Source organism: Molossus molossus, unplaced genomic scaffold (assembly GCF_014108415.1).
Source record: "Molossus molossus isolate mMolMol1 unplaced genomic scaffold, mMolMol1.p scaffold_m16_p_1, whole genome shotgun sequence".
In the NCBI taxonomy this organism is placed as follows: Eukaryota; Metazoa; Chordata; class Mammalia; order Chiroptera; family Molossidae; genus Molossus; species Molossus molossus.
In genome coordinates, this window is record NW_023425344.1 from 133,919,424 (window position 1) to 133,945,553 (window position 26,130).

The 26,130-nt window shown below is 43.2% G+C and overlaps 1 pseudogene; it reads right to left on the reverse strand.

Annotated features, from left to right (window-relative positions):
• Window positions 1-334: 334 nt before the first annotated feature.
• The window catches only part of LOC118639870, an 88,919-nt pseudogene continuing 63,123 nt past the window's right edge, over window positions 335-26,130 (reverse strand).

A 26,130-nucleotide genomic window follows, 5' to 3' on the forward strand; every position in this document is an offset into this window, starting at 1 on the left:
TTTCCAGGCAGATCACATTCGGGCGAAGATCTCAGTGATAAACTTTGACTTAAACAATATAAACTAAAAGTCATAAGAATTAAATCTATTTCTAATCACTGCAGAGTTTGTTCCTCTAGTTTAATTAGGTCCAAGTTTTTTCATGGAAAATAATATATTTTCAGGCAAATAAAACCAAATTCCAGAGAAGCATGGTTTAGTGTTTCTTTATTTTACCTTCATCAAGGCAGGCAAAGTACAGATGCTGTACATTAAAAACATTCATATACGTCACTCACGACACATCAAAGAACTTTTTCTAAGCACTGCTCCTCTGTGAAGCACACTACCACAGCTAAATGTACAGAGAGCCATCTGCTGGTCCCACGTAGCCGACTCCAATCAACAAGACATCTATCAGCGTCCATATTCCCAGGCGGCCACAGCTGAAGAGCTTGCCAAGACCTTCTCTCCATTGGCTCAGGTGGAAATGGTCCGCTCCAAACCCACCAAGGGTGATGCTGTAACACCAAGTAGGACTGGATCCACCAGACATCCCCCATACCGCCCCCAGCCAGGTATGGCTCCATAACACTGCTAAGTCACACCTGGGAAAGGCCCTCAAGTGATCTTAACTCTTCGTAAAAACACAAGGACTATTACACACTTCACACCAAGCATGTATTTTCAATCTTCGATCCTTGGTGGGAATTGACAGATGCAAAAGGCTGACTTTATACGCAGATTTTCAGCCATGCAAGTGGTCGGCACCCCTACCCTGCATTGTTCAAGGATCCACTGTAGTCACCAGCTAGAAGACTGTTACAATGCCCAAAGCAAACATGCGATCTTTAGCTGAACTGAAATCTGAGGTTTCTCCCTTTTTAGGTAAAGTAATGGATCTCTCTGCATTTTAATCTTGAAAATGGCACATCCTTGAGAACGGAGCTCGAACACGGAGTCAGGAGTTGGCACCGTGAGACCACGCAGGGCCCTCTGGCTGACCCAGGTCAGGCTGTCTGTTTCAGTCACTTATCTCTAAAAATTTACTGTTACAAATGAATGACTTTTAAGGTTCCTGCCCATGCTAAGATCTAACACCATTTGGGCAACTTATCACTGGATTTCTTTTAAAGTTTTTATGATAGGAAATTTTAGAATATATAAAAGTACAAAGTAAAGAGAACAGCACCCATGACCCAGCTCCGACAATATCAACACTTGGCCATCCCTGGCTCATCTATTTGCGAGGATGAGAACCCCTGCCCCGAGTCATGCTGCAGGCCACGGGGTCTCCAGCTCTAACTTGAACCCTTCAACTAGAGGTGGCTCAACTTTGTAACTAGTGAGTCATTCAACCAGTGTCTCACCTGTCCTTCCCTCTGGTGGGAAGAATGGGTAAAATAGTTTTTTTCAAACTGTTGTAAAGTTTGAGAAATACAAGCATGTAAAAATTGTAAGTCTATAATTACTTCTGGATGGTGGATTTATAGGTGATTTTTAACATTTTTCTTTGTCCTTTTCACTTTTCCAGTGTTCAGTATTGAGCACGTCTTGCTTTTTATAATAAAAAATGTTATAAAAACTTAAAATATACCTCATAAATCTAGCAAATTATTTATTTTTTAAATTTTTTGTTAATCCTCACCCAAAAATATTTTCTCACTGATTTTTTTAATAGAATGGAAGGAAGAGAGGGAGGGAGAGAGAGAGAGAGAGAGAAATATTGATGTGTGAGAGAGACATCAATTATTTAGCCTCCTACATGACCCCAACCAGGGCCAAGGAACAAACCTGCAACCCAGGTACGTGCCCTTGACTGGTAATGGAACACAAGACCCTTTGACCCCAGGGCTGATGCTCTAACCGCTAAGCCAAACCTGCCAGGGTGTAAATCTACTTATTTACTGATTCATGGTACGTTCAGGATGGGAAACCCTGACTGGTTCTAATGATCTATAATGACTCAGTTAAGTCATGTGCAGCCTTCTTAGGAGACAAGCTAACTTCCTGCCATTAAATTCCATAAAGGCATTGGTCTGATTACCGAAGGATCTCCCGCTCCCTCAGATGTTTGACACATGGTGGGATCTGAGTGAAGGAGGAGCTTGTTTTAGCTCAGTGTCTGGGAGATTCCACTGATCCCAACAGGACCTTTAGCTTATTGGTAACAAAGCTTACCTCAGAGCCAGAGTAGTAGACCACTTGTAACCTCTAGTCCAATTGCAATACAGAATTTTCGAAAAAGTCTGATTACCTTTGAAAAAAAAGAAAGTTCTCTATTTAGAAACACATATGTAGAAATAGTCTTACCCAGGGACTTACCTGTAATTAGTGGCCTTGTAATTTAAAGATTTAAAAAGTCTACCTTCCTTATAAAAATGTTCATTACAATGAATGATAAAAGAAAGACCTTACCATCCCTAAGCACTGATTTAAAATTTAAATCCGGTAAGGTTACAGGTGAAGAATGAGGAATGCCCTACCAGCCATCAAGACTTAGGGAAGAGGAAGAGGGAAGAGGACAGTGTGCTCCTGAGGCAGACAGTCAGGCAATGCAAGAAGGGAGCTCAGACCATGTTCTCAGAACCGTTTCCATGAACACGGGGCACACACATTGGTCCTGCAGAGTCCTAAGACGACTGGCTGTCCATGTGGGGGAAAAACGTGAAGCTGAACCCACCTGACACCATAAACCAACACCCAATACAGACCTAAGTGTAAAAGGCCAAACTTACAACATTTAAAAGAAAATATAGAAAAATTTTTTATAAAGCTGGAATAAGATATCTTACAACAAAAAGAGCTGACTAGGAAATACTAATAACCTTCAACTAACTCAAATTTCAAGTTCTGGCCCTGGCCAGCATTGCCCACTTGGTTGGGTGTCGTCCCAGGCACTGAGAGGATGCTGGTTTGATTTCCAGTCAGGGCACACACTTGGGTTGTGGGCTCGATCCCAGTAGGGGGCCTATCGATGCTACACTCTCACATTGATGTTTCTCTCTTCTCCCTTTTTCTCTCTCTAAATATCAATAAACTATTCTTTTTAAAAATGTCAAATTTTGTTCATCAAAACATACCAAAAACAAAGTAAAAAAATAAAAAGTTAAAAGCCTGGGAAAGGATTTTATGGATATTAAAAGGTTAGTACCCAAAACATAATTCCCAGAAATCTTTAAGAAAAAGACAAAACTTAGGGATAACAAGTATTGAAGAGGATGTGGATCATCAAGAACAGTTATGTACCCGGGGGGGATGTAAAATGAGAAAATGATACATGCTAGAGAGTATACACCAGACCAACTCCTACAAGCATGCAACCAGGCGGGATGCACACACATTTTAATGGCAGCATAATCTGTAAGAACTATGAATATAAATAATCCAAATACATGGGAGAATAAATAAACAATGACTCAATCTTACAAAGATTCTTATTCAGACGTAAAAATAAATAAATAAATAAATAAGAGAAGGTACAAGGATGAATCTTAGACACATAACATTGAGAGGAAAAACAGAAAGTCCCTGAGGACCATAAACTGGCTATCATTTAATGCAATTTTAAAACATGCACCACTGGGTAATATATCATACTACCTCTTTTTAAAAAAAGATGTTTGTATTGATTTTAGAGAGAGAAGAAGAAAGAGGGTGAGAGAGAAATACCAATGGGCTTCCCCTGCACCCCCCATCCTGGGGATTTAGCCCACAACCAGGCACGTGTCCTGACTGGGAATCGGACCTGTGACTTCTCGGTGCATGCACAATGCCCAACCCACTGAGCTATGCCAGCCAGGGCTCATACTACATCTTATTACACAAATGTGATAGAGCTAAATAATGTACAGAAAAGGAAGTGGGGAACTTCTGGTCAATATGGTGACATAGGTAAATGCATTTACTCACCTCCTCCCACAACCACATCAAAATTACAACTAAACTAAAAAACAACCACCATTCAGAAACCACCTGAAACCGAGCTGAATGGAACTCCTACAATTACGAAATTAAAGAAGAAACCACATCAAGACTGATAAGAGGGGCGGAGGCAGACAGGCTGGTCCCACACCCATGTGTGGTGGATAAAACCACAAGACGATACCTTGGCTGTCAAGGTCCTCCCTGGAGAGCAATGTGTTCCAGTCCCACGCCAGTCCCCACCCCCACCCCCAAGTTCAGGGTTCCAGTGCCAGGAAAAGAAGTCCCACAACTTCTGGCTATAAAAACAACCAGGAATTGTGGCTGAGGGAGGCTGAAGGAGGCTAAAGCTGCTAAACTCCCAGGCATTCCTCTTAAAGGGCCCATGTATGAACTTACTCAGACTCACTCTCTCCGGGCTCCAGCATCGGGAAAGAAGCTTGAAAGGCACCAGAGACCTACATGGAGGAAGAGAGTTGTTTGGTATCAGGGCGAGAGCTGGAGAGGCAGCTTTCTCCTGGATAGATGTACTGGCAGAGGCATTGTTCCTTTGGTGAGCCCTTCCCCCACAGGGCTGGCAGTTAGGCATCATTTCTGGGTCTCCAGCTACCTGGCTCACACTGTTTGCCATGCCCTGATAATTCTCTGAGGCCCTGCCCCTCCCAATGTTTGGGCCCACCACAGTTGTTTTCAGTGGCTTTACCATAGGATAAAGTCTTGGCTCCTGCTTCAGATTTTCCTAAATTCTCTCAAACAAGCAGCATCTGGCCTCAGTAAGCCCCATACCTCTGGCTAAGTGTTCCCAGGCCTGGCACTGGCAGCAGCCAGTCTTGGTTCACAGCTTGGCTTTGCCTGGACACCTCCAAGCCCAGGACAGGAAGCAGCCATCTGCATATCACTTTGTAGCTTATGCCTGGTGGCTCAGGGTAGAACAAGGCAGTGGCTGACCTTGGCTTGTGCCTCCTGGGAGGCCACAGAGCCAGCACAGCCAGTGGACTGCTTCAGACCATGTCAAAGTACCACCAACCAACCACCTCCACAAGTGACACACTCAAGTGGTGGACTCAGTGCGTACCAGAGCCCTGCTCAAGTAAGTCTTTCTCTGTGTGGTGGGCTCTGCACAGCTGATCCTCCAAGGTAGTCAGAGGTCAATGGTCAGTGGTCACAGCCAGTCCTTGCAGCTGATCAGCCTGAGTAAATCCCTCCCATTGATGTGCCAACAGCAATCAAGACTCAATTACAACAGAAGGGTGTACAGTCCACACAAGGAGTGCACTTTGAGGGCCCAGCTGGGGTGATGATGGAGGCTGTGCCACTGGACCTTCAGGACACCCACTATAATAGGCCACCCTACAAAGCCTAGGAGACATAGAAACTCTACCAAATACATAGAAACAAACACAGAGAAGCAGCTAAAATAAGGAGACAAAGAAACATGTCCCAAATGAAAGAAAAGAACAAAACTCCAGGAAAAGAACTAAATGAAATGGAGATAAGCAATCTAGCAGATGCAGAATTCAAAATACTGGTTATAAGAATGTTCAAGAAACTTGGTGAGGACCTCAAAAGCATGAAAAAGAATTGGTCAGAAATGAAGGATGCACTAGCTGAAATAAAGAAAAGTTTACAGGGAATTGATAGTAGAGTAGGTGAAGCAAACCATTAATTTGGAATATAAGAAAGCAAAAAAACACCCAATCAGAACAGCAAAAAGAAAAAAAAAATCCAAAATAATGAGGATAATATAAGAAGCCTCTGGGACAATTTCTAGTGTGTCAATATTTGCATCAAGGAAAAGAAGATAGTGAGTAAGAAATCGAAAACTATTTGAAAAATTAATCTTCCCTAACTTGGTGAAGGAAACAGATATACAAGTGAGGAAGCACAGAGAGTCCCAAATAAGATGAACCCAAAGAGACCCACACCAAGATACATCATAATCAAAATGCAAAAGTTTAAAGACAAGAAGAGAATATTAAAAACAGCAAGAGAAAAGCAGTCTGTAACCTACAAAGGAGCTCCCATAAGACTGTCAGATGATTTCTCAAAAGGAGGGAGTGACAAGAGGTATTCAAAGTAATGAAAAACAAGAATCTACAACCAAGATTACTCTATTCTGCGAAGCTATCATTTAGAATCTATAGCTATATAAAGAGTTTCCCAGACAAGGAAAAGCTAAGGGAGTTCATCACCACCAAAGCAGTATTATACAAAATCTTAAAGGGTCTTCTTAAAGAAGAAGATCAAAATGTGAATAATAAAATGACAATAAACACACATCTAGCAACAATTGAATCTACAAACAAAATGAACAAGAAGAGAAACAGACTCATAGACACAGAGATTTTTTTGTTGGATACCAGATGGGAGCAGGGTTAGGGGATGGATGAAAAGGTGAAGGGATTAAGGAATACAAATTTGGTTCAGCCCGTGTGGCTCAGTGGTTGAGCATTGAACCATGCACCAAGAGGTTCCTGGTTTGATTCCAGGTCAGGACACATGCCCAGGTTGTGGGCCCGATCCCCAGTGGGCGGCATGCAGGAGGCAGCCAATCAATGTTCTCTCTCATTGATGTTTCTATCTCTCCCTCTCACTTCCTCACTCTCTAAAATCAATAAAGGGAAAAAATATATAAAGAAATACAAATTTGTTGTTATACTGATAAATCTCAAAGGGAAGTGGGTGGAGGAGCAGGAAGAGATAAACCAAAGAATTGATATGCATGTATGCATAACTAATGGATACAGACAATAGTGTGGGGAAAGGAGGAGGGCGGGAGCAGGGAGGAGGGGGTCAATGGGGGGAAAAGGGGGGAACATCTGTAATACTTTCAACAATAAAGATACATTTAAAAAGAAGAAAAGAAAAAGGAAGTGGAATGATAACAAAATTCAAAAGTGTGGTTACCTCTGAAGGAGGTATAAGAAAAGCAGTCGGGTAGTTGTGATGGTATCATCACTGCTTTAGTTGTTAATATGAAAGCCAATTACAGTACATTAGACTTTATACCTTACAGATTTTTTCTTGTTTTATCAAATACTACATTTTAATCGATAAGAACATTGAAAATTTTATGAATTTTTTTTTAGTTCACTGAGTATATTAATGAGGCTTGGCATAACTCCAAAATGCTTCTTATGAAATAATTTAAACTTAATTCTCAGATTTCTGAATAAAGTTCCATAAGTAAACTTAGAGAAAAATATCTTGCGCCCAAATTTCTCTGACTTCCAACTTATCCATGCAGTGAACATAGTCCCGCACCGTGTAGAAGGTGTGTACCAATGCTGAGGACAGGACACCGTCGTGCAGCTGGTGAAATCGGGGCACTCAATTATTTCTGGAAGCTGCCAGCAAAATCAGCAAGTCATGTTGATGATGAAGTTCTTTTGGGATCAGAAGTCCTGATCCTATGTAGCAAAGAACACAGAAGCCATTAGTCATAATATAGTAGCTCATTAATATGTCAATAAAACTACACTGTCATATGGTACAAAGTTTGCAATATACTTTATGATCTGGCAGAAAGCATCAAGAAAATAGTTACCAAACCATTGTGTATACAAAACAAGTGTATATGGTATGATCCTATAATCATAAAAATACACACTCATTAATATACACACTCATTAATATACACCTTAGAAAAAATATCTAGAGAAATTCACATCAAAATCACTAAGGTTGCCCTGGCCAGTTTGGCTCAGCGGTTAGAGCGTCGGCCCACGGTCCAGAGAGACCCAGGTTCAGTTCCCGCTAAGGGCACATGCCTCAGTTGCAGTTTGTCCCCGGCCCTGGTTGGGCTTGTGTGGGAGGCAGCCACTTGATGTGTCCCTTTCACGTCGATGATTCTCTCTCTCTCTCTCTCTCTCCCTCCTTCCCACTCTATCTGAATAAAAATGGAAAAATGTCCTTGGATGAAGATTTTTTAAAAATCACTAAGGTTATTTCAGGGTGTTAAGACTGTCATCATGTTTACCTGGCTAAATTTTTAATAATGAGCATGTGTACTTTTGTACAAAAAAAGGAAAATTTGTGATATAAAGCCAGAGAGTCACAAACAGCTGTAAGTACAGATGAGGAGATCTATTCAAGGTCACTTAACTGCAAGTTCGAAGTAGAATCCAAGACCTGCCAGTTTCAAACTGTCCCTAATATTTCTACCATAATCTAGGGCTGTTACTGCTGCTCCCACCAAGATGAGCACTTGGCATGATCTACCCAAAGGCAGCCCCAGAAAATCATTCAACTTAGAAGAACCACCGGTAGAGACTCAGCAAGTGTTCATTGGTGGTCCTTAGCTTTTGAGACCAAACTTTTTCTTTTCATTTTTAAAAAGTCATTATTAGGTTTTCTGCTTATAAAAGTAGCACACGTTCACCCTGGCCGGTGTTGCTCAGTGGTTAAAGGGTAAGCCCTCTCACACCAAAGCGTCATGAGTTCGATTCCCACGCAGTCAAGGGCACATACCTGGGTTGCACGTTCAATCCCTGGCCCCAGCTGGGGCATGTATGGGAGGCAGTCAATCGATGTGTCTCTTTCACATCGATGTTTGTTTCCCCCCCCTTCCTTCCTCCTTTCCACTCTCTCTAAAAATCATTGAAAAAAATATCCTCAGGAGAGGATTAACAACAAAAGAAAGTAGCACATATTCTCTGTAAGTTGTACATTTAGAAATTATAGAAAAAACAAAACCCTCTAACTTCTCCAGAGAGACACATTTTTAATCTTCTTTCATTTTTTTCTTCTGTAAAAGATTTATAGAAGCAGAATTACACTGAAAGCATTTTGTATCCTTTCTTACTCCCACCTGACATTATATTGTAGTACATACTTTTCAAAATCATTTTTAAATGGTAATACAATCATCTCTGGATGTTATTATTTTTTCTCATCTATGCAAAACTGCTTTTTTTGGACAGCAAACTGAATAAGACACCACCTGATTTAGGCAATTAAGTTTTAAATGTCTGCGTGTTTCTAGTGATGTATTCATAATATTTTTTAGCAATTGTTTTTTAGACTAGATAATACATGTCTTTGGTACAAACTCCCAGACAGAACTGGAGAGGAGGAAGCCTGTCCTCCCAGCACTGAGCACTGCTTACCCACTGGCTCAAGGGAGTCTATTCTATGCCCAAGTACATTTCTTTTCTTAAAATGTAACTGTCCCACTGATACTTACTTTTCACTTCATTCTGTAGCTATCTATAAATATCTCTAGAACTGCCCAGTTCTTTGTAAAGCTGCAATGTAATTGTCTCATTACACAGTGAACCACAAATTAAACATTGTTTGTTTTGAATCTCTTGATTAGGTAAACAATGCAACTGAGTATCTATTCTTGGGCATATCTATCTTTGATATCTGTAAGATAAATTCTGAGATACAGAATTGCTGGGCCCAAGGCTATGTCCATGTGCCAGTCTCACAGCTGTGACACATTCCCTGTGAGAGGATGACCAATCCGCACCCACTAACAAGATACAACTGACGCTCACAAAATCAATGTTATCAAACTTTGTTTTGTCAATCTAATAAATAAAAAGCACATTAATGTGTGTTTATTCAGTTATAAAATAATTAAACATGTTGAAAGTCCATTTGTACTTCCTATTTTATGAACCATCTGCTCATGTCCTAAAACCATTTTTCTAAGGACTGTCATTTATTTCTCATTGGTCTTGGGAAATCTTTATATATTATCGATATTACTGCATTATTTGTAACATGTTAAAAATACTTTTTCCTAGTTTGTCATTTATCTTTTGCCGTTATGATTTTTTAGGTCATGCAGAAATCTCTAATTTTTAGTAGTCAAATACCTCAATTCTTTCTTTTATGGCATCCAAACTTTATTTTATACCTTGATTTTAACAAAACATATCTCATGCCTTTTCTGGTACTTTGTGGTTTCATTTTTCTCACATTAAATATCTGACCTATCTGTAATTTATCTTGAACACAACAAGAATTCCACTTCGTTCCAGATAGCTACATAGGCATCCCAACATTTACTGAATTCTTCTTACCACAGAGAGTACAGTCCCCTTCAAAAGCTCCTCTAGAGTACACAGATGTTACCTTTCCCCTGTGAAATAGCTGTCCTTATTAAAACACAGAGCCCATCTGAAGGCATTGTACCTGCTGTAGATACACTACAAACAGGTATTTTCTCCAAGTAACACAAAGCAGCTCTCTGCTGAGCACATTTCTAGCTGACATCAACTGGCTTGACAGCTGCCATTATAACTGGAACAGGGGCAACCTGATATGGAAGGGGCTGCAGGATTTTTACATTTATTTCTATTTATATACTTAGCAGGGTCCTTATGAAATAATGCCATTGACCAGTATAATCCGGTGAGATTCCCTTAGTCTGTGAGTAGTATGCATGGAGGACTAGAAGAGTATATTTCCTTCCATGAATCTGAAGTTCAAAATAAGATGGGAGAGAGAAAGAGGGCCTGAGTGCATGCCCGAGAATTAATATGTATATGTGTGTGTGAGATGGTCATAGATTATTTCTTCCTAAAATGCTACCTTATTTACTGAGAAAGAACCCTACAGATTGTCATTAAACATGAAAATCATAAGGAAAAAGCAACAGAAAAGCAGCTGGAGAGGGTCCATATAACCAGAGACAGAAGAAAAGAACATTGAATTGAGCCTGGTAGATCTACAGACTCATAAGAGGGCAGGCTGAGAGCCTGTTTTAGCTATGAGCAGCTCCCCCTGGGTTAAAATCCCAAGCCAGCTTAACAGTGCAGAGGAGCAGGACAGAGCACTAAATCAGCTACAGCTACTCACATTGAGCTCTGGCAGAGGGAGGGCAGACTGGACTGGAACAGTGTGGGAGAACTTGGAATTTGGAGGGCAGACTGGACTGGAACAGTGTGGGAGAACTTGGAATTTGGAGGGCAGACTGGACTGGAACAGTGTGGGGGAACTTGGAATTTGGAGGGTGTTGAGAGTTTTGCTGAGTTGCACCATCACAGGAGAGGGGCCATCTTGTTCAGGAAGCCCCTTCCCAGATCCCTGGGGAGAAGCAACAGCCCCTCCATTGAAGATTTAACCCCACCCAGCTGGGTCAGAGAAATGCAAATTAAGGCTCACTAACAAGCAGCATATGCCCCACCCTCTAGAAATCCTCTTACCCTAAACACCAAAAGAGTTTTTCACTTAGTTGAGGGTTACAACCCAAGGCTCATCAAGTAACTGAGACTAATAGCCTTCAGGCAAAAAGCTAGAGGATGACTGAATCTTTCCTGGACTTGCAAATCTACCCAGGAAAGTAAGACTTAACAGTGGTATTTAACATGAGTCCTCCCACACTCATCTAAACCCAGTAGAGAAAGCCACAAACAGCAGCACTCCAACACCCACAGGGAAAGTTTGGCAGGATCCAAAATCCACTGAGATAGCCTAAATGGTGAAACAAAGAAACAAATCCCAAATGAAACAACAAGAGAACTCTATAGAACATGAGATAAATGAAATGCAGTTAAGTAAGTTATCAGAGGTAGAGTTCAGAGCCATGATCTTGAGGAAGCTCAACAGCATGAGTAAGGAGCTCAACACTATGAGTAAAGATATAGGAATATTAAAAACCAACCAAGTGGAAATGAAGAATGGCATAGCAGAAATAAAGAACACATTGGAAGGAATAACCAGCAGAGTACAGGAAGCTGAGGACTGGATCAGTGAATTAGAAAACAGGGTAAAAAAAATCAATCAAAAAACTAAAAAGAAAAAAAAAAATTAAAAACAGAAAGATGGCTTAAGAGAACTGTGGGATAACTGGAAACATAACAATATTCACATCATAGGAGTTCCAGAAGAAGAAGAAAATGAGCAAAAGGTAGAGAATATGTTTGAAGAAATAGTGACAGAAAACTTTCCTAACCGGTGAAGGAAGAAGGCATTCCAGTTAAAGAAGCACAGAGAGCCCCATGTAAGAAAATCCTAAACAGGCCCACACCAAGACACATGATAATTAAAATGCCAAAAATTAAAGAAAAAGAGAGAATCCTAAAGGCAGCAAGAAATAAGCAACAGGTTACCTACAAAGGAACCCCCATAAGGTATCAGCTGACTTCTCAACAAAGCACTACATGCCAGAAGGGAATGGCATAAAGTAATGAAGGTAATGAAAAACAAGGATCTGAATCCAAGACTACTCTATCCAGCAAGGCTGTCATTCAAATAGAAGGTCAAATAAAGAGCTTCCCAGACAAAAAAAGGCTAAGGGAATACATTAGGACCAAACCAGCACTGCAAGAAACGTTAAAAGGACTACTGTAATTAGAAGAAGAAATAGTAAGAAAAATAGAACCACAATAAACAAAAATGGCAATAAATAAGTACATATCAATAATAACCTTAAATGTAAATAAATTGAACGCTCTGATCAAAAGACACAAAGTAGCTGATTGGATAAGAAAGCATGATTCATATATATGTTGTTTATAAGAGACCTACCTCACAACAAAAGACTCACACAGGTTGAAAGTGAAGGGATGGAAAAAAATCTTCCACGCAAATGGAAAGAAAAAAAAAAAAAAAAAAAAGCTGGGGTGGCAATACTCATATCTGATAAAATAGATTTCAAAGTGAAGGCCATAGCTAAAGAGAAAGAAGGCCACTACATAATATTGAAAGGATCTATCCAACAGGAAAATATAATGTTGGTAAACATGTATGTATCCAATATAGGAGCACCAAAATATATTAAAAATCTTCTGGAGGACTTCCAAGGAGAAATCAACAGCAATAGAGCCATAGAAATAGACTTCAACACCCCACTGACATCACTGGATAGATCCTCTAGACAAAAAATTAAAAAGGAAACAAAGAGAAGAAAAATGGCGGCTGAGTGAACGGAGCTACACAGACCGTCTCCCAGAACCAAAATGGAATTACAACTATAACACAGACAAATCGACGGGAAAAACCAACAAAAAGCAGCTTGCGAGGATCATACAACCAGGGACACTGACTCCATCCCGGTAGGCTTGCGAAGGCGTGAGACGGGGGTTGGGAGCCCACGGTCGGCAGCTCGGCAGCGGCCTCAGCTGGGAGCAGCGCCCTCGGGTTACACTCCCAGGCGGCTCCACAGCGCAGCCGGGACAGAGGCTGAAACAGCCACAGCCACTCACCTTGGGCTCCGGCGGAGGGAGGGCAGACTGGACTGGAACTGTGTCGGGACACTCGGGGTTTGGAGGGCTCTCAGAGCTTTGGCTGAGTGCAGCCACTCAGGACGGTGGCCACATTGCTCCTTCTCAGGGCTCTGAGGAGAGGCAGCAGCCCCTCCCTCGGAGATCCAACCCCACCCTGTGGGCCATTGAAGTACTAATTCAGGCTCACTAACAACCAGCATCTGCCCCACCCTCGTGAAAGCCCCTTGGCTGAGCACCAGAGGGAGTTTTTCAATCAACTGACAACCCAAAACTCATCAAGTAACCTAGACTGCTAGCCTCCATGCAAAAAGCTAGAGGATAACAGTACCTTTCCTGGGCTGGCAACTTTAACCAGGAAAGTAAGACTTGACAGTGGTGTTCAACATGGGTCCTCCCTCGCTCATCTAAACACAGGAGAGGGAGCCACAAACAGCAGAACACCAACACCCACAGGGAGAACTTGACAGGATCCAAAGCCCACAGTGATAGCCAAAATGGTGAAACACAGAAACAGAAGCCAAATGAAAGAGCAAGAGACCTCCACCGAAGATGAGATCAATGTGGAGCAAGTAGGCATGTTAACAGAGCTAGAATTCAGAGCCATGATCTTGAGGAAGCTGAACAGCATGAGTAAGGACATAGAGACACTGAAAATAAGCCAATTGGAAATTAAAAACCAACAAGAAGAGATAAAAAATGACATATCAGAAATGAAAAACACATTGGAAGGTTTAAAAAGCAGAGTAGAGGAAGCTGAGGACAAGTTCAGTGAATTAGAAGACAGGGTAGAAAAAATCAACCAATCAGAAAAACAAAAGGAAAAAACTATTAAAAAACAGGAAGACAGTTTAAGAGAACTATGGGACAACTGGAAACGTAATAATATTCGCATCAGAGGGGTCCCCAAAGAAGAAAAAAATGAGCAAGGGATAGAGAATATATTCAAAAAAATAGTGAGAGAAAACTTCCCTAATTTGGTGACGGAAGAAGGCATTCAAGTTCAAGAAGCACAGAGAGTCCCAAGTAAGAAGAACCCAAACAGGCCCACACCAAGACACATAGTAATTAAAATGCCACAACTTAAAGACAAAGAGAGAATCCTAAAAGCAGCAAGAGATAAGCAACAGGTTTCCTACAAAGGGAACCCCATAAGGCTCTCAGCTGACTTCTCACAAGAAACACTACAGGCAAGAAGAGAATGGCATGAAGTAATTAAAGTCATGAAAAACAAGAATCTGAATCCAAGACTACTCTACCCAGCAAGGCTATCATTCAAAATAGAAGATCAAGTAAAGAGCTTCCCAGACAAAAAAAAGGCTAAGGGAATACATTAGTACCAAACCAGCACTGCAAGAAATGTTAAAAGGACTGCTGTAATTAGCAGTAGAAATGGGAAGAAAAATAAAACCACACTAAACAAAAATGGCAATAAATAAGTACATATCAATGATCACCTTAAACGTAAATGGATTGAATGCTCCCATAAAAAGACACAGAGTAGCTGATTGGATAAGAAAGCATGACTCATCTATATGTTGTTTACAAGAGACCCACCTGTCAACAAAAGACTCACATAGGTTGAAAGTGAAGGGATGGAAAAAAATTTTCCAAGCAAATGGAAAGCAAAGAAAAGTTGGGGTAGCAATTCTCATATCTGTTAAAATAGATTTCAAAATGAAGACCATAACTAGAGACAAAGACGGCCACTACATAATATTGAAAGGACCTATCCAACAGGAAGATATAACCTTGATAAACATATATGCACCCAATATAGGAGCACTAAAATATATTAAAAATCTTCTGGAGGACTTCCAAGGAGAAATCGACAACAATACAATCATAGCAGGGGACTTCAACACCCCGTTGACAGCACTGGATAGATCCTCTAGGCAAAAAATTAGCAAGGAAACAGAGACTCTAAATGAAGCACTTGACCAAATGGATTTAACAGATATCTACAGAGAATTACACCTCAAAACTACAGAAAACACATTCTTCTCAAGTGCACATGGGACATTCTCAAGATAGACCACATGATAGGACACAAACTAAATCTCTACAAGTTCAAGAAGATTGAAATCATATCAAGCATCTTCTCAGATCACAATGGCATGAAACTAGAAATCAATTGCAACAGGAACATGCAAAGACATTTCAACACATGGAGGCTAAATAGCATGTTATTAAACAATGAATGGGTCACCGAGGAGATCAAGGAAGAAATTAAAAACTTCCTGGAAACCAATGAAAATGAACACACAACAACACAAAATCTATGGGATGCAGCGAAAGCAGTTCTGAGAGGGAAGTTCATAGCACTACAGGCCTACCTCAAAAAACAAGAAAAATTTCTAATTGACTGTCTAACCTCACAACTTAAAGAATTAGAAAGCAAAGAAAAAGAAAACCCCAGAGCAAGTAGAAGGAAGGAAATAGTAAAGATCAGAGCAGAAATAAATGACATAGACACCAAAAAAACAATTCAAAGGATCAATGAAACAAAGAGCTGGTTTTTCGAAAAGATAAACAAGATTGATGGACCCTTAGCTAGACTCACCAAGAAACAAAGAGAGAGAACCCAAATACACAAAATCAGAAATGAAAGAGGAGAAGTAACAACCAACACCACGGAAATACAAAAGATCATTAACAACTACTATGAACAACTATATGGCAACTGTCCGAGAGCCTGGGAACTGGCACCAGGCAAACTGCTCAGCCGTTACCTCGCTTACCCAACCTAAACTCCCTCCCTGTTTCAGGAACTGTTTGCCCCAAACTCATAGATCAACTCCTGTCCCATTCTCCTGTCCTAGTCCAGGAACTGTTCGCTCCGGGACAATAGACTCACATTCCAGGGGCCCCCATGCGTAGCCCCTCAGGACCTAACCTAACAACAAGTTCCCTCTGCCACAGGCGCAGATATAAAAATCACAAACCCCAGCATCGGGCGCGGCTTCTCAGACTCGACCCCCCGAGTCTGTGAACCCGCCCGGAGTGTACCCAATAAAGCCTGATTTCTGCTTATTCGGCTGTTTGGCTCTCTGGTTTCTTCCCACCTCCCACCGGCGGCACCTGGCTACCTTACATCTGGTGCCGAAACCCGGGAGAGGGGTTTTGCGACCCGCCTCAGTCCCTGCAGGCTGAGGCGAGAGTCCCCCCCTCTCTCTCTCCCTGCCTCGTGCCGCCCTCCACCGCTTTGAATTCGGAGCTCCCTGCAGATACGGCTTGCAACCGTAAGTAATTCGATCCCTTTCCCTTCCTGCCGGAATCCTGTGTCCCCGCCGGGGTCTCTCGTCCTAGACTTGGCCAAGCCGAGAGCCCTCCCCTCACGACTCCTGGAGTCTATATAGGGGGACTGATTGAAAGGGACACCTTTCAGTCACCCCTCTATCTCTATCCGGAGACGGGTATCTGGAAGGGACGCCTCCCTCATACCCTTTCTCCTCCGACACTTAGGGTTCCGGAAGGCCACTAAATTATGGGAAACTCCGAATCCAAAATAGACCCTAAGACTCCTTTGGGATGTCTTCTTATAAATTTCTCCAAATTGGGATACTCTCAGACCCTCCACAAGAAGAAACTCATCTTCTTGTCTCAGGTCGCTTGGCCTCAATACACCCTAGACAACCAGTCTCACTGGCCACCTACAAGTACTTTCGACTTTAATGTCCTCCGGGACCTGGCCAATTTTTGCCGGCGGACCGGAAAGGACTCTGAGATCCCATACATTCAGGCTTTTTGGGACCTCCGCTCCCGCCCTGACCTTTGCTCACACTGCTCCACTCTCCAGATTCTCCTAGCCCAGACTTCCCCTCCTCCAAAGGCACCTCCTATAGATCCCCCTCCTTACTCTCTGCCTGATGACCTCCCTGATCACCTATCGCCTCCCCCAACCCTCCTCAGAGAAGACCCCCCTGGTCCTGACCCGGCTCCGGCTGCCCCACCTCCCGCTGACCCCCTGGGCTCTCCCATAGCAGCCCATACCCGATCTCGCACTCCCCAACCCCCGCCTGCTGTCCTGGCCCCTCTCCGCGAGGTGGCTGGGGCAGAAGGACTGGTGCGGGTACATGTCCCCTTCTCCCTCCAGGACCTCTCTCAGATTGAAAAGAGGTTAGGATCCTTCTCAGCTGACCCCTCAACCTACATCAGAGAGTTCCGATACCTGTCCCAGACTTATGACCTGACATGGCATGACATCAAAGTAATCTGCACCTCCACTCTCACCCCTGAGGAACATGAGCGTATCCTCTCTGCCGCCAGGCAGCAGGCAGATAGAGACCACCTAGTAGACAATACTGTCCCCCTCGGCAATGAAGCAGTTCCCCAGGACGATCCTGCATGGAACTATCAGGCCGGCCCTGGATCTAATATTCCGCGCCGGAACCTCATGCTCCAATACCTTCTTCGGGGTATGGACGCAGTCTCCAATAAAATAGTTAACTATGACAAATTGAGAGAAATTACCCAGCTCCCCGAAGAGAACCCGGCCCTTTTTCTCAACCGCCTGCAGGAGGCCCTGGTTCGCTACACCCGCCTAGACCCGGGGTCCCACAACGGGGCCACAATCCTAGCCTCCCACTTCATCTCTCAGTCCGCCCCAGATATCAGAAAAAAACTAAAAAAGGCTGAAGAGGGCCCTGAAACTCCCATCCGAGACCTGGTAAAAATGGCTTTTAAAGTTTTTAACGCCCGGGAGGAGACGGCTGAAGCAGCCCGGCAGGCGCGGCTGCAACAGAAAGTTAGCCTCCAGACCCAAGCCTTGGTAGCGGCCCTCCGGCCGGCAGGGGAACCGACAAAAAGGCTGACCTCCAAAGGAGGACAGCGCACGCCCCCGGGCGCCTGTTTCAAATGCGGAAAGGAAGGCCACTGGGCGAAGGCCTGTCCGCAGCCCAGGCCCCCCACCAAGCCTTGCCCTCAATGCAAACAAATGGGCCACTGGAAGTCGGACTGCCCGACCCTGGCTCAGCCCTCGGCACCTCAATGCAGGGGGACTGAGAACCAGACGTTCCCGGCCCTAGAACTGCTGGGGCTGATGGACGACTGAGGGGGCCCTGGCTCTTCGACTCCGGTTACCCTCGCTGAGCCCAGGGTCACGCTCCAGGTAGCGGGTAAGTCTGTCTCCTTTTTGGTAGGCACGGGGGCTACCTACTCTGTCCTTCCCTCTCATTCGGGCCTTACGGTTCCTTCCCAGGTCTCGGTCATAGGAATTGACGGATCACCCTCAACCCCACAACGGACGACCCTCCTTAACTGCCTATTTGAGGGTCACCCGTTCTCCCACTCCTTCCTAGTCATGCCCTCATGTCCGGTCCCCCTCCTGGGGAGAGACATTCTGTCCAAACTCCAGGCAAGCATCTCATTCTCCCCGAAACAGACCTTCTTGCTGGCACTGGTGCCAGGCCCCAACCTTGAGCCTGACCCAGACCCCAACGTCCAGCTCCTACCTGGAGTCCACCCCAAGGTCTGGGACACGGATACCCCCACCATTGCTTCCCACCACACTCCTGTTTTAATTAAACTCAAAGACCCATCTTCTTTTCCTAACCGCCCGCAATTCCCCATCTCACATGCTCATAGGATGGGACTCCTGCCCATCATCACCAGGCTTAAGACACAAGGCCTCCTGATCCCCACCAATTCACCTTGTAATACTCCTATTCTCCCCGTTAAAAAGGCCTCAGGACAGTACCGCCTTGTTCAGGACCTCCGCATCATCAACGCGGCAGTCGTTCCCATTTCCCCAGTAGTCCCCAATCCCTACACCCTTCTCTCTCACATTCCCCCTACCACCACCCATTTTTCAGTCCTTGACCTTAAGGATGCCTTCTTCACCATACCCCTCCACCCGGATTCCCACTTCCTATTTGCCTTTACCTGGGAGGACCCTGTTTCCAATACCGCTCAACAACTGACCTGGACGGTCCTCCCCCAAGGATTCCGGGACAGTCCTCACCTATTTGGACAAACATTAGCTGCAGACCTACTTGCTTGCAATTTAACTCCCTCCACCCTTTTACAATATGTAGATGATCTTCTGATCTGTTCACCAACCAAGGCCGATTGCCTCATGGCCACCACCCTCCTACTGAATTTCCTTTGCAGCAAGGGATATCGGGTATCCTCCAAGAAGGCACAAATAGCCACCTCGTCTGTCACTTACCTTGGCCTCCTAGTCACCCCGACCCATCGAGCCATTACCACCGACAGGCTGCAGGCTCTTCGGGGCCTGCAGACCCCTAACTCAGCGGCTGAAATCCAGTCATTTCTGGGACTGGTAGGCTTCTTTAGCTACTGGGTCCCAGGCTTTGCCCTTCTAGCCAAACCCCTCTATCTGGCAGCCAAAGAAACGCCCGAGGGGCCCTTGACATCCCCCGAAGTTGTTCGCCAGGCCTTCTCGGCCCTCCTGAAGGCCCTCTGCTCAGCATCGGCCCTGGTCTTACCTCATCCCTCACGACCTTTTGTCCTATATACTGAGGAGAGACACCACTTAGCTCTCGGAGTCTTAGCCCAACCGATAGGTCCAACTCTGGTCCCGGTAGCCTATCTCTCCAGACAGCTGGACCCCACGGTTCACGGATGGCAACCCTGTCTCCGAGCTCTTGCAGCTGCAGCCGATCTCACCACCGAGGCTCTGAAAATCAACCTCCAACAACCATTACAGGTCTTCTCTCCCCATCGCCTTACAGACCTTCTCTCACACCAGGCTCTGGCCCATCTTGGGCCCTCCCGACTCCAGCTGTACCACCTCCTCTTTATAGAAAACCCCTCTATCACCCTCTCCAACTGTAGCCCTCTTAATCCAGCTACCCTCCTTCCTGTCTCTGACCTGCCCGTCTCTACACACTCCTGCCTCGAAATCTTAGAGGAATCTAAATCTCCCCGACCCGACCTAATGGCTCATCCCCTGCCAGAAGCCCAACATACCCTTTACATAGATGGCAGCTCAATTTCCGAACCACCGGGGCCCCGGCGGGCCGCCTATGCCATCGTGGTGGCCCTACTCACCAGACAATTAGCTGCCCAAACCTCCCCCTTTTCATGGCTCTCTCTCCTCCAGGAAGGTCTAATACTAGCCAATCTCACTGGGGCAGGCAACCTCTCATCTTGTTTAATGTGTGCAACCTGAAAACCTCCTCTGACTGCGGTCCCTTATCCCGCCGCTCTCAACTGCTCCGGGATGTCCACCGCACCAAAACTTATGACTCCTCTTGCCGATGTAGCCCTATATATGCCTCCTGATCTCTCTCAAATTCCCTTTTGTTACAGTAACAGTCCATCCAACCTTTGCAATGTCACACAATCTCCCACTTTCAACTTAACTGCCCCTAAAGGCTATTTCTTCTGGTGTAATCATACCTTATCAAAAACTCTCTCGACCCCCTTGGATCCCACTCTTCTCTGCCTGCCTGTCACCCTAACCCCCCAACTCATGGTCTACACACCTGCCAAATTCCAACAAAAATACATATATTACAACCTAAAACAAAAGCGGGCAATCTTTTTACCCCTTTTAGTGGGACTCTCCCTCTTAGCCTCGGCTGTCGCTGCTGGACTGGGAGGGGGTGCCCTAGCACACTCCTTAGTCACCTCAGAACGCTTAGAATCTCAATTTCAGATTGCTATTGACAGCTCGGCTGAGTCCCTAGCTTCTCTCCAGAGGCAGATCACCTCCCTGGCCCAGCTGTCGATGCAGAATCGAAGGGCCCTGGACCTCCTCACAGCGGAACACGAAGGAACCTGTCTCTTTCTTGGGGAAGAATGTTGCTATTATATCAACGAATCAGGTTTGGTAGAAACCCGCATTGAAACCCTCCACCAGCTAAGTTCAGAACTAAAAAAACAAAAGTTCTCAGTAGACGCCTCCTCCTGGTGGAATTCCTCCATGTACTCCTTACTCCTCCCCCTCCTTGGCCCAACCATCATCATAATAATTATACTGCTAATTGCCCCCTGTTTTCTCCGCTTCATCCAGGACCGATTCGCACAGCTCACACGGACAATAGAGGTCCACCAAATGATGCTACAACATTACCAGCCTTTGACCAGTCCCCCGAACTCGGACCACACCGACTCGGCACCCCTCCCCTGACGCCGCCCCCGTCCAGCAGGAAGTAGTCAGAAAGACGACCTGGCCCCTGTTCCTATATCACAGAGTCGGGAATGTCCGAGAGCCTGGGAACTGGCACCAGGCAAACTGCTCAGCCGTTACCTCGCTTACCCAACCTAAACTCCCTCCCTGTTTCAGGAACTGTTTGCCCCAAACTCATAGATCAACTCCTGTCCCATTCTCCTGTCCTAGTCCAGGAACTGTTTGCTCCGGGACAATAGACTCACATTCCAGGGGCCCCCATGCGTAGCCCCTCAGGACCTAACCTAACAACAAGTTCCCTCTGCCACAGGCGCAGATATAAAAATCACAAACCCCAGCATCGGGCGCGGCTTCTCAGACTCGACCCCCCGAGTCTGTGAACCCGCCCAGAGTGTACCCAATAAAGCCTGATTTCTGCTTATTCGGCTGTTTGGCTCTCTGGTTTCTTCCCACCTCCCACCGGCGGCACCTGGCTACCTTACAGCAACAAATTCGACAATCTAAACGAAATGGACAAATTTCTAGAAACACACAGTCTCCCAAGACTATTCCCGGAAGAGATAGAAAACTTGAACAGACCAATAACAACAGAAGAAATTGAAGAGGTAATCAAGACTCTCCCAGCAAACCAAAGCCCAGGCCCAGATGGCTTCACGGGGGAGTATTACCGAACATTCCAAAAAGAACTAACACCCATTCTCCGCAAACTCTTTCAAAACATTCAAGAAAAAGGAAGATTTCCAAACACGTTCTATGAAGCCAGCATAATTCTAATTCCAAAACCAGAAAAAGACACTACAAAGAAAGAAAACTACAGGCCAATATCCCTGATGAACATAGACGCCAAAATCCTGAACAAAATATTAGCAAATCGGATCCAGAAATACATCAAAAAAATTATTCACCATGACCAAGTGGGATTCATTCCAGGGATGCAAGGCTCGTACAATATTCGCAAATCAATAAACGTGATACACCACATAAACAAAATGAAGAATAAAAACCACATGATCATATCAATAGATGCTGAAAAAGCATTCGACAAAATCCAGCATCCATTTCTGATAAAAACGCTCAGCAATGTAGGAATAGAGGGATCATATCTCGACATAATAAAGGCCATATATGAAAGACCTACAGCCAACATTATACTCAATGGACAGAAACTAAAAACATTTCCATTAAGAACAGGAACAAGACAGGGATGTCCACTTTTGCCACTCTTATTTAACATTGTACTGGAAGTCTTAGCCACAGCAATCAGACATGGAGAAAAAATAAAAGGGATCCAAATTGGAAAGGAGGAAGTGAAAGTGTCATTATTTGCAGATGACATGATATTGTACATAGAAAACCCTAAAGACTCCATCAAAAATCTACTAGACTTAATAAATGAATTTGGCAAAGTAGCAGGATACAAAATTAACATCAAGAAATCGACGGCATTCTTGTACACCAATGATGAACTCACAGAAAGAGAAACTGAAAAAACAATCCCATTTACCATCGTGCCAAAAAAATTACGATACCTAGGAATAAACTTAACCAAAGAGGTAAAGGACCTATTTGCAGAAAACTACAAGTCATTGAAAAAAGAAATAGAGGAAGATATAAAAAAGTGGAAGCACATACCCTGTTCATGGATTGGAAGAATTAGCATAATTAAAATGTCCATACTACCCAAAGCAATCTATAGATTCAATGCAATTCCCATAAAAATACCAACGACATATTTCATAGAACTAGAACAAATACTTCAAAAGTTCATATGGAACCAAAAAAGACCCTGAATAGCCACAGCAATCTTGAAAAAGAAGAACAAAGCAGGTCGGATCACAATACCAGATTACAGGTTATACTACAAAGCGACTGTAACCAAAACAGCCTGGTTCTGGCACAAGAACAGGCATATAGACCAGTGGAACAGAACTGAAAACCCAGAAATGGGCCCAAGGCAATACGCTCAATTAATATTTGACAAAGGTGGCAAGAGCATACAGTGGAGTAAAGACAGCCTCTTTAATAAATGGTGTTGGGAAAATCGGACAGCTACATGCAAAAAAATGAAACTAGACCATCAACTTACACCATACACAAAAATAAACTCAAAATGGATAAAAGACTTAAATGTGACCCGTGAATCCATAAAAATTCTATAAGAAAATGTAAGCAACAAAATTTCGGACATCATACGGAGCAGAATTTTCACTGATACATCACCTAAGGCAACAGAAATAAAGGAGAAAATGAACACATGGGACTACATCAAACTAAAAAGCTTCTGCACAGCAAAAGAAACAATCATCAAAATGGAAAGGCAACCCACTGTATGGGAGAACATCATTGCCAATGATGTATCAGATAAAGGGTTAATTTCCAATATATAGAGAGTGCTCCTACAACTCCACAAAAGGAAGACAAAGAACCCAATTAAAAAATGGGCAGAGGAGCTGAATAGACACCTCTCCAAACAGGACATACAAATGGCCAAAAGACATATGAAGAAATGCTCAACATCACTAATCATCAGAGAGATGCAAATTAGAACAACAATGAGGTATCACCTCACACCTGTCAGAATGGCTGTCATCAACAAATCATCAAACAACAAGTGTTGGCGAGGGTGTGGAGAAAAGGGGACTCAAATACACTGCTGGTGGGAATGCAGACTGGTGCAGCCGCTATGGAAAACAAGATGGTGTTACCTCAAAAAATTAAAAATTGAACTTCCATTTGACCCAGTGATCCCACTGCTGGGAATATACCCTGAGAAGCCTGAAACACCAATCAGGAAGAATATATGTACCCCCATGTTCATAGGAACACTATTTACAATAGCTAAGATCTGGAAACAGCCCAAGTGTCCACCAGGAGATGAATGGATCAAAAAGCTGTGGTACATATACACAATGGAGTACTATGCAGTGGTAAGAAAGAAAGACGTCTTATCCTTTGAGACGACATGGAGGGACCTGGAAAGTATTATCCTAAGTGAAAGAAGCCAAGCAGAAAAAGACAAATACCACATGATCTCACTTATATATGGAATATAATGAACATAACAGTCTGAGGAATAAAGTAGACCCAGACACATGGAAGTAGGGCACAGACTGACATCCCTCAGAAGAGGGGATGGGGGGGGTGGGGGGTGGGAAGAGATAAACCACAGAACCTATATGCATGTATGCATGACCAATGGACATGGACAACTAAGCCGGGGACGTGGCGGAGGTGGGGTGGGGTGGGGGGTGCCAATGGGGTAAAAAGGTAAAATATCTGTAACAAAAAAATAAATAAAAGTTCACACAAAAAAAAAATTAACAAGGAAACAGAGACTTTAAATGATGCACTAGATTAAATAAATTTAATAGAAACCTACAGAGAATTACACCCCCAAATTTCAGAATTCACATTTGTCTCAAGTGCACATGAGACATTCTCAAAGACAGATCACATGTTAGGACACAAACTAAGTCTCTATAAGTTCAAAATAATTGGAATCATATGAAACATCTTCTCAGGATCACAATGGCACAAAACTAGAAATCAATTACAACAAAAACATGAAATACATTTGAACACATGGAGGCTAAATAGTATGTTATTAACCAATGAATGAATTACCAAGGAGATCAAGGAAGAAATTGAAAACTTCCTGGAAACCAATGAAAATGAACACACAACAACACAAAATCTATGGGATATAGTGAAAGCAGTCCTGAGATGGAAGTTTATAGCACTATAGGCCTACCTCGAGAAATAAGAAAAATTTCTAATTGACTATCTAACCTCACAACTTAAAGAACTAGAAATCAAAGCAACAAATAAAAAAAAACCCAAAGCAAGTAGAAGGAAAGAAGTAGTAAAGATCAAAGCAGAAATAAATGACACAGAGACCAAAAAAAATTTTTTTTTCAAAAGATCAATGAAACAAACAGCTGGTTCTTTGAAAAGATAAACAAGATTGATGGACACTTAGCTAGACTCACCAAGAAACAAAGAGAGAGGACCCAAATAAACAAAATCAAAAATGATAGAGAAGTAACAACTGACAACACAAAAATACAAAAGATCATTGACGAATACTATGATCAAGTATACGGCAACAAATTGGACAATCTAAGCAAAATGGACAAATTTCTAGAAATAAATAGTCTCCCAAAACTGAACTGGGAAGAGATAGAAAACTTGAATAGACCAATAACAACTAAGAAAATTAAAGATGTAATCAAGTCTCTCCCAGCCCAGATGGCTTCATGCGGGAGTTTTACTGAATGTTTCAAGAAGAACTAACACCCATTCTCCTCAAACTATTCCAAAAAAAATCAAGAAGAAGGAAGACTTCCAAACTTGTTTTATGAGGCCAGCATAAGTGTAATTCCCAAACCAGATAAAGACACTACAAAGAAAGAAAACTACAGGCCAATATCCCTGATAAACATCAGGGATGCCAAAATCCTTAACAAAAATATTAGCAAATTGGATCCAGCAATACATTAAAAAAATTATTCACTATGACCTAGTGGAATTTATCCCAGGGATGCAAGGGTGGTACAATATTCACAAATCAATAAATGTGATACACCACATAAACACAATGAAAGATAAAAAATCATATGATCATATCTTAGACGCTGAAAAAGCACTTGATAAAATCCAGCACCCATTTCTAATAAAAACATTCAGCAATGTGGTAGAGGGATCATATCTCGACATAATAAAGACCATATATGAAGAAACTACAGCCAACATCATACTCAATGGGCAAAAACTAAAAACATTTCCCTTAAGAACAGAAACAAGACAGGGATGCCCACTTTTGCCACTCTTATTTAACATAGTACTGGAACTCTTAGCCACAGCTATGAGACATGAAGTAAAAATAAAGGGATTCCAAATTAGAAAGGAGGAAGTAAAACTGTCATTATTCGCAAATGACATAATATTGTACAA